The sequence below is a fragment of the Balearica regulorum genome, chromosome 9 (genome assembly GCF_011004875.1).
Source record: "Balearica regulorum gibbericeps isolate bBalReg1 chromosome 9, bBalReg1.pri, whole genome shotgun sequence".
Classification (NCBI taxonomy): Eukaryota; Metazoa; Chordata; class Aves; order Gruiformes; family Gruidae; genus Balearica; species Balearica regulorum.
In genome coordinates, this window is record NC_046192.1 from 1,086,622 (window position 1) to 1,095,097 (window position 8,476).

Below are 8,476 nucleotides of genomic sequence, written 5' to 3' on the forward strand. Positions count from 1 at the left end.
GAAAGGAGCCAGTCCAAATGTTGTGTGGCGATCATGGCTCCAATTTGATCCCTCCTGAAGTTGTGGAAAGGACAGTTAAACCACAAAGTTTGGATGCTTGTCCACTTCCCTCTGGAAAAAAAAGTTAAATTCAATAAAAAGAGGATAAAAGACAGTGAATTCAGCACATCTCATTCCACAAGACTGTACTCATACCACTGCAAGTCCTGAAGCTCCATTAAATATGGAATGAGAATTATGTGTTTGCAATGAAAATGGTTCAGTCTCCACTAACATGCAGCAAAATATTTTTATTATACTATATATTGACTTACTTAATGATGATGGCAACATGAGTGCCAACAAAGTTGCATAATCATTAAATTTTTATTGGGTTTTTTTCCAACTACTTGGAAGTTTCATAAAAACTCCTTGTTTGGTTTGAAATCTTTCAAATTTCCCCAATACTGTGAGAGTGTGCACATGTGGTTTGGCTGTCACTGTGCAAGGGTCAACCCACTAAATAAAACAGCCTGAATTTCAATAAGCAGCAAACCAAAAACAAACCAATAAAACCTGTTCTCCTCACGCTGGACGCGAGGCAGAGGCGGTTGTGAGTAAGACACTGAGATTTGGCAGTCACCAACCCCTGCTGACACACGTTCTGTAGAGCTCTACTGAAAATTGGTTTTGACAGAGCCATTTTTGCCTGCCCAAAGCAGTTCAGATCTCTTCATTCCCTTCCTCCTCATCCTCCAGAGAAGCGCTTTCCCAGGAGAGATGCTGCCCCATGCTCTTTACGTCCCCATGCAAAATATCTTTGCAGGGTGCCTCTTCCCACGGGGTTTGCTCCAACCTTGATATTTAGCAGCTAGAAGCCCCAAATTAAGGTGAAGGCTTGGCCATACCTTGCTGCTGGCAGCTCCATCTCCATCCCAGGCTGCACAGCCCGAGAAGAGGACCTGGGCCTCACTCAGGGCAGGATGGAAAGCTGCGATGTCCGTTGTACAAAAAGTGCTGGAAACTTTCTGTTTGGAAAAGCCGGAATAAAAACAGCAAGAAGGGTTTTGATCACAACAAGATCCTCTCCTGACTGAATGTGCAGTAGGGAAGGGCTGATTTTGAGCTGGTATCAGCATTAGCCATTTCAAGTGAAAATGTATTTGTTTTCCTTGGAACATGCAAGTCGATCTGGAACAATGGCTGGAACTGACATTTTGCAAGGAAAGATTTTGTTTCATCTTGAAAGGCTGAAACACCTTGAAATATTTTCCAATGGAAATGACATTTTGTTTCTGCTGATGCACATGGGAATCATCCCATCACAGTTTCCATCCTCCTCTAGCCGCTCCCACTTCAGCCGGAGGGACCCAAGGAGACGCTGAACACAGCGTCGGTATGGACCAAGAGGGATGGAGAACCATCCAACCATCACGCCCAGGGTGACGGACAGCAATCCAAGTAGTCCCCATGGGGCCAGCTCATGAAAACACCCCTTTTAGTAGGGAAAACGGAGGGGCAAAACATCCGGTGAGATCCGTTTTAGTCTGCATGAGCTAATTATGAGAGGAGCCATAAGACCTTGAGGGAAGGCAAACAAATAAATAATCCACCTATAATCTAAAGGGGCTATGAGCAAGAAAAAAAATCCCCTAGGTACTAAAACGTGACAAGACCTCTTAATTCATAAAATAAGTAAACAGCAGGCCCAGGAATAGGTTTTAAAACTCTTGATTTCTATCCTGCTGCTTCTGCATCTCCTCCATGGGCTGCTGGAGGAGACAAGCGTGGGAGCAAGTCCCCGCGAGAGCTGTGTCCGGGGACACTGGTGTAGGGCTGCTAAAAGTGAGGAGATCCCGTTTGAATTTTTGTGCAGGTACCAGAGGAACAATGGAAAGAAGTCAAAAATCCTGTCAGTTTTCCATAAAGAAGTGGAGTAAAAAGTAAAAGAGAGTAATCTAGAAATCTGAGTCCTGCTTTGCTATAGTCTCAGATTTCTCGTACCTGGAGAGCTTGAGAAACCTCAAAACCACTCCCATCCCAAATTCAGATAAAAAGCCCTATTCTTGAAAAGCTTCATCAACAGAGGAAAGTTTTGAGCTCAGGTTGGCTGTAACATTTCCCTTTCACAATTTCAAAACATTTCCTTTAGATCATGGCTTTTTAGTACTACGGGATTAGCTCCCAGTCCTAAACAATCATTTCAGAGCAAAGTAATCTGCCGCTGTTTCCTTTCAAAAATGGGTTGATGATTCTGAAACTTCTTTTTTTTTCCATATTCCAAATGAACGTGAAAAGTTGGTTTTGAAACAATATGAGCCCCTGTTGGGTTTTGGGTGGGGTTTTTTTTTTAATACAAGAGGAAAAAAGCTGTCACAGTCCAACAGGTTGGAAACAGAATCCTTTCTCTCCTGTTCTCCTTTATGTTGTGAGGACAAACTAAGGGGTTCCTGGAGGTGCCTCAAGCTGGGGAGATGCTTGGGGTCTATTGCTACAGGTTCAAACCCAGCCTGTTCCCACACAGCGAGCGCTTTCCTCCCTTTAGTGACCAACTTCTCTCAATCTGGATGCTCTAAGTGAACGTCGATGACAGGAGACAGTCCTCCAAGCACGGCGTGACCCCATGGAGAGGATCTGAGCTGGGGTTTGATGGAGCAGTAGACTCGAGCCCTTGTGTGCTTGCTGTCCTCAGCGCACTCGTGAAGAACCATAGATTTAAGACACAGCAGGGTTTTTTTTTCCTGCTTTCGTTTTCCTTTTCTAACCACATGACCGAGGTTTTGGCCAGCATCTGAAGTTCTCAGTACCTCTGAGAAGAAGCTGCCCCGAGTCTTCCCTGAAAACCACGCTGGCTGTGGTGAGCACAGTCATGCTCTTACATCCGTCTGAGAACAGCCTGATGGAGAAAATGCTTTTGCTCCCGGACCGCCACTGTCTGCTCTGCGGTGGGGCTGGCAGAGGGAGCGACTCACCCACTGCATCTTTGGACCAAGTCCAGCCTACACAGTCCTCTACCTCGTGGATTTCAGCAGTACCATGCAAGCTTAGATTTAACGTCAGTGGAGAAACCTGACTATTTATAGCTACTCCGAGTAATGACCTTCGATTGACATACAAACAAGGAAGAAGAACATCAAAAAATAAATACATCTGGTGAAGAGCTGTCAGCTCTGATGCTCCTCGCAGCACGCCTTCACACTTCACTGGTGCTTGCTTCAGAGCCATCCCATCAGGTGAATGATTGACTTCTCAGCCAGGTATGCCTCTGCCATGGCTGCTTAACTTCACCCTAAAAGAACAAGACAAATGTTTATTTTTTATGGGGAAATCAGTAAATTGTTCTGACAGCCATGATGGACCACTCCTATCTAAAAGAACTCCTTTGACCAAGACAGGTATCATGTTCTTGAAGGGACTGAATATCTCTCTCTTAAAAATTCATGGTTTTGAATCAGGAACATTGTGTCCGTAGTCTGTATCTGACAGCTGTGGCTGAACATTAGCTAAAGGACCTGCCATGAGGTTTGAACCCCAGAGCAAAAGGCATGGTTGAGATCCCACTAAGAGGAGCCATACTGGTTGGCTGCACAGAGAAGCCGCTCCCAGCTCTTTGACATCCCAACACAGAGCTGAGAGCTTGAGGAACCATAAGGGGAGCTATGCTGCAAGATAAAAGATGTGGTTAATGGTGGTCCACTGAAAAAAATCACCCAAAGTCAATCATTTCAAGAATGAGCTGACAGCTCAGGGAGCAAGATACCTGTTGTCCTTTGGAAGTGGCATTTCAAATAGTTTCCCTGCACTCTGAGCAAAAGCAGAGGTACAGGAGATGCTGTTCTTTAAAGAAACTCCCTTGAGCTCCTCAGCTGAAGGGAGGACCGCACACCACCACCATATAGGCGGGATGGCAGAGGCCAAGGCCTGCACAAGGGGACATTTAGGAGTGTGTGGTCCTTCTGCAGTTCCCTTCTTTCTTCAGATTTCCTTGTGGATCCAGTGTTAAGGAGGAGTAGCTTCATCTAGCAGGGCTGGTCAATGCCTGGTAAGAACAATGAAAATCTGCATGGACACCAATGCACTTCTTGGGGCCAGCTGTTGAGCCCTCCACAAGCAGCCTTTGGGACAATGTCCATGGGGGGCTGTCAAGCCATTCCTTCCTCAGCGCTGGTTTCCTTGTGGTGAGGAGCCACCAACGTCCTCATCCCATTTGGCCCAGACCCCCTTCTCCATGATGCCCAAGAGACACCAGAAACCCCACACCCTCGTGCTCCCCTCAGCACCACGAAAGGAAGAGCTCTGACTCACGCCGAGCGGCATGTTATCCTTGGGAGTTCATTAATTTCAGCGAGGGATCGTTTCCTCAGTGCCTGTTCCTGTTGTTTGACCCCTGGCTTCGCTTTTCTTTCTTTTGCAAGGACAACTGTTGGTCCAGGTCACACCAATGAGAAATGTGAAGCCAGTTCTGGGAAACGCTTCCTGAAACGCATCCATCTGTGTTATCTGTGTGCCGGCATGCTTCTGAAAGAGCCTCTTGACTGGAAACATTCAACTGGGAAGAAAAACGGATCATCCCATCCCGCTCCTGCCTCCTCCCCCTGCTCCTTTGGGGAACCGCTGTAGGAAACAAAAACCTGTCCCTCACAGAGAGGATGACCAACGGTGGGATGGGGCTGTTCTGGCACAAGGTCTTCATCACGCGATGGCTCGTCTCACCACGGCACCAAACACCGGACAACGGCTTTCCTCACGTGACCTTTTATTCTCAATTTAAAACAGGACACAATGAGGCTGCAAAGACAAAAATAGTGGTTTAAATTTAGGTAGAATAGACTGAGAGGCACCGTCGACACTTCCCCTTCCAGCAACAGCACTTCACAGCCCGGAGGAAGCAAACAAAAGAGGAGGAGAAGAAGCCAGGCCAGCTGTAGGATGCAGTTGCTGAGAAGATAGCCAAGGAAAGAAGATATTATGATGTCTGTCCCGTGGAGACTCTCTGGACAATGACTGACTCATTGCTTATAGGCGGTATCTCTGGGCTTGAGCCGTCTCCTCCGTAGACCAAGCGAGGCAGGGGTTGTAACATAGCTGGAATAGGTGGAGCCCAGTAACAGTTCCTCTCTCGCATGACTCAGGCTGTCAGGCTACCTCCTCCCATCCCCAGAGGCCCTTGCATTTGGGGTCTTCCAGGGACCCAAGCCACCCTCTTGGATGGCTCCAGGTGCCAACAGAAGGCCCAAGGCACCTGGAGATGCATCTCCTCTTCCAGTCCCACCAGCAGATTTGGTCTCAGATGAACAACACCGACTCAGACTCAGTCTGAGGGCACAAAGGAAGTAGCAGTGGTGGGAAGGGAAGGTGCCACGAGGAATTAAGACTAAGCCAGTCCCCTTCTTCTTCCATGAACAGCAGCACACATCTCCCTCCAAGCAGTGGGAAGTGGGTTCCTAACTCACCCAAATTGAGAAAAATTAACTCCTGCACAGGTTGCTGGCACTGTCGGGGAGGACATGCTCAGATTAATGAGAAGTCTGCCGTTTCTGGTCTGCAGAGCATCAGCAGGCCACCACATGCATGGCCCCATCCCACTGGTGCGTGCTGAGCTCCAGCTGGGTCCCAAGCACCTGCTTCTCCAGTCCTGCCCACGAGGGAGGAGAGCAGGGCCGTGCAGGTGAACCCAGGGCCAGAACACGCCATGCCACTAACTAACAGCAGTTCCTCTCCAGCCTCCATCGTCCCCATCGCCTGTCAAAGGCTCCCTGCGATTTTTCAGGACAGCGATGGAGCCAGATGGTCAGCGCTAATCCTGACTCACCCCTGGGCTGCTGCAAAACCCCACATCTTTCAGATGACGCGCCTGCCTCCACCCCTGCGGTGCTCTGAGTGCCGGAGCGAGATCCTGATCCTGCCCAGCAGAAGAGCAGCGGCCTTCAGGGCCGGTGGAGACCCCAGGCAGAGGCAGATGCAGACACCACACTGCAAAGAGCTGCAGGATGTGAAAGGACTGTTGCCCAAAGCCAGAATCATGCTGGGAGACGCAGTCTTCGGTTAGGATTCAATGCCCTACCTTGAATGCTGCTGCCCCTCTGAGAAGTAGGGGAAGACCAGTCTAGTTATTGACTTGTCCTGCCAGCCAGAAAAACTCTCAGAGGAGACACCAAGGATGCAACACAAAGCTGGGGATAAACAGAAACTAGAGAGGCTTTAACAATTCCTTTTATCTGGAAGAAAGAGGGGGAAGGTCACAGCCTGGTGTGAACACAACCCATTGAATAAGCATCTGTGATGGGTACAGGCAGCAGGGTCCCTGCACTGCTGATGGTGCCATCCAGATGGACAAAGAGGCTGTAGCTGGCTTTTTCTGCGGTCACGGGGTGGTGGTGTGCCCTGGTCCGCTGTGTAATGGTCCAGAGACGAGATGTTTGGGAAAGTAAGTATTGTATCCCTGATATAAGAGACTGAGCATCCTCCTCACAGGTCACCAACACAAGAGGTGTTGAAAGGGGCGGGGGTTCGGGCTGTCTTCCCCTTCTTGCAGAGGACTTTGCTCCCCAGGCAATGAGCCCACAGCCTTTCCGTGCTTCCTCCAGCCTGCAGCCCTGGAGTCAGCCCCCCGTCGTATCAGCGCAGGCTTGGTTCAGCCAGAACGTTTCACAAGAGAGCCCGGCAGCTCCGAAATGGGAGAAATCGTTCCGTAAACAGCCTGCTGTTTGTATCCCCAGCTGGAAGCCGGCCCGGGACTCCTTGTTCTGCAGCGCAGCCCTCCATTGCCAGAGATAAGAGGTAAGCCACTCGCCCAGACCTGAGAGACAGCCAACGTCTCTCCCGGAGAGACCAGCCATGGAAACCTCATCTTCAGCACCCAAATCTCTTGTGGAAGGCAGCGGGTTGTGCCCCTCATTGTGCCTGCGGTGAGGAGGGCATCTCCTGGGTACCAACCGTCAGAGCTGGGGGATGCATTTCTTCCTGATGCTGGGCTGGGGTCACACTGGAGTGTGGACTGTTCTGACCATCTTTGGGACAGTCTGAAGATGCTGAAGAGGGAGAGTATGGGTGCAGCTACGGCTTCCCAGGGTTGCTGCAGGCAGATTAAGGAGCGTGCAGGATGATGTGCACTGGCTGCCAGTTTGACCTTGCAAGCACTGCTGGGTATTGCTCAGGGACAGCGTAGACATAAGACCCAGAGCATTACATGAGGTTTGATTTAATGTACTCAATATTTGTACATGACAAGGTCCTTTTACAAGCAATTTCTCATTCAGAGCACAACAGCGTGCCCTGGCAAATCCAGCCCCTCCCCTGCTCCTGCCATACTAGCTAGGAGGTATCTCTGATGGGTTCCCCACACCAACGTTTCCCTCTACAGCACGGAGTCCCTTTCCACTTACTAGACAACACAACTATTCACAAAAGCGGCATCTTCTTATGACAGAGAGCAAACCCAGCATACACAGGGTGAGAAGAGGGAAAGCTGTAGCTCATTATAGTAGAGCCTTCCCCACCACACGGTGCCAAGTCTCAGATGTTTCTTTCCCTCTTTCGCAACCTCCATCCCAGGAAGCCTCACCTGTGCTGCTGGCATCTTCTCGGCTCAGCAAAGTGCCAGGCCAGGGTCTTACCTCAAGCCTTTCCAGAGTAATTCCCCTTTTCCTCAGGCCAGGTGATGCCGGGACATCTCCCACCTTCTCCTGCAGCCTGCGGAGTCCAAGAAGAAAGGTAAACAGGACACTGGTCGGGCTCAAACACAGGGCGTGTGCCCCTCATAAAAAGTATTTTGGAAAGGATGACTGGAATGCTGGTATGGTTTCCTCTGTTTGTCTGGCTGGGGAATTTCCCCTTATCGCTGACAGGGTTTGGACTGGGACCAGATGAAGCGGTGGCTGTGTGCTGCCAGGTTGGTTAACACAGCTGGAGGTACACATCTGGGTGCTGGGGGGTGTTTTCCCCCACCAATACATGCGTACAATAAACACTCGTGAGAAAGGTGCTCCTCAGTAAGGATTCAGCACACGGGACAAAAAAAAAAAAATTATCAGTGATTGCAGCAGAGATACTCAAACCAAGGGTGCAACCAGGTGAAAGTGTGTCCAAAGAGGCATCGTTTTGTCCCCCAGTTTAATTCCCCAATTAAATGGTGACGTGCTGGACTGCAGCGCAATGGAAAACTGCAGAGATGGGACCAAAAAAAAGGCAGAACTTAAGGAAACCAATGTGAGCACACATAATTTGGAAACAAGGGATGTAGATTCAAGGAGGGAGGATGGGGATGGAAACCAATGACCCAGAAGCAGAGCGAGCAAGGACTGAGGATCTACCACCACAGTTGTGCTCGTGACAGCTTGATGGTTCGGGCAGCGTAACACAGGTACTGGGGGGAAATCCCCTCTGTCCCACCACGGGACATCTGATGGCTTTCAAAGCCCAAAGGGACAGCCCCATCCACAAGCAGGGTGACCATGGCGGGCACCAGCAATTTCTGGTCCTGCCTCCCAGTGTCGGA

The 8,476-nt window shown here is 49.7% G+C and overlaps 1 long non-coding RNA gene across 1 annotated transcript; it reads right to left on the minus strand.

Moving 5' to 3' along the window:
* LOC142602984 (uncharacterized) lies at positions 1-7,857 on the minus strand. Its single transcript, XR_012836854.1, has 3 exons — positions 7,596-7,857; positions 888-3,268; positions 1-111 (listed from the first exon to the last, which is right to left on the minus strand). It is a non-coding gene; the product is annotated as an uncharacterized LOC142602984 (long non-coding RNA).
* Positions 7,858-8,476: the final 619 nt, after the last annotated feature.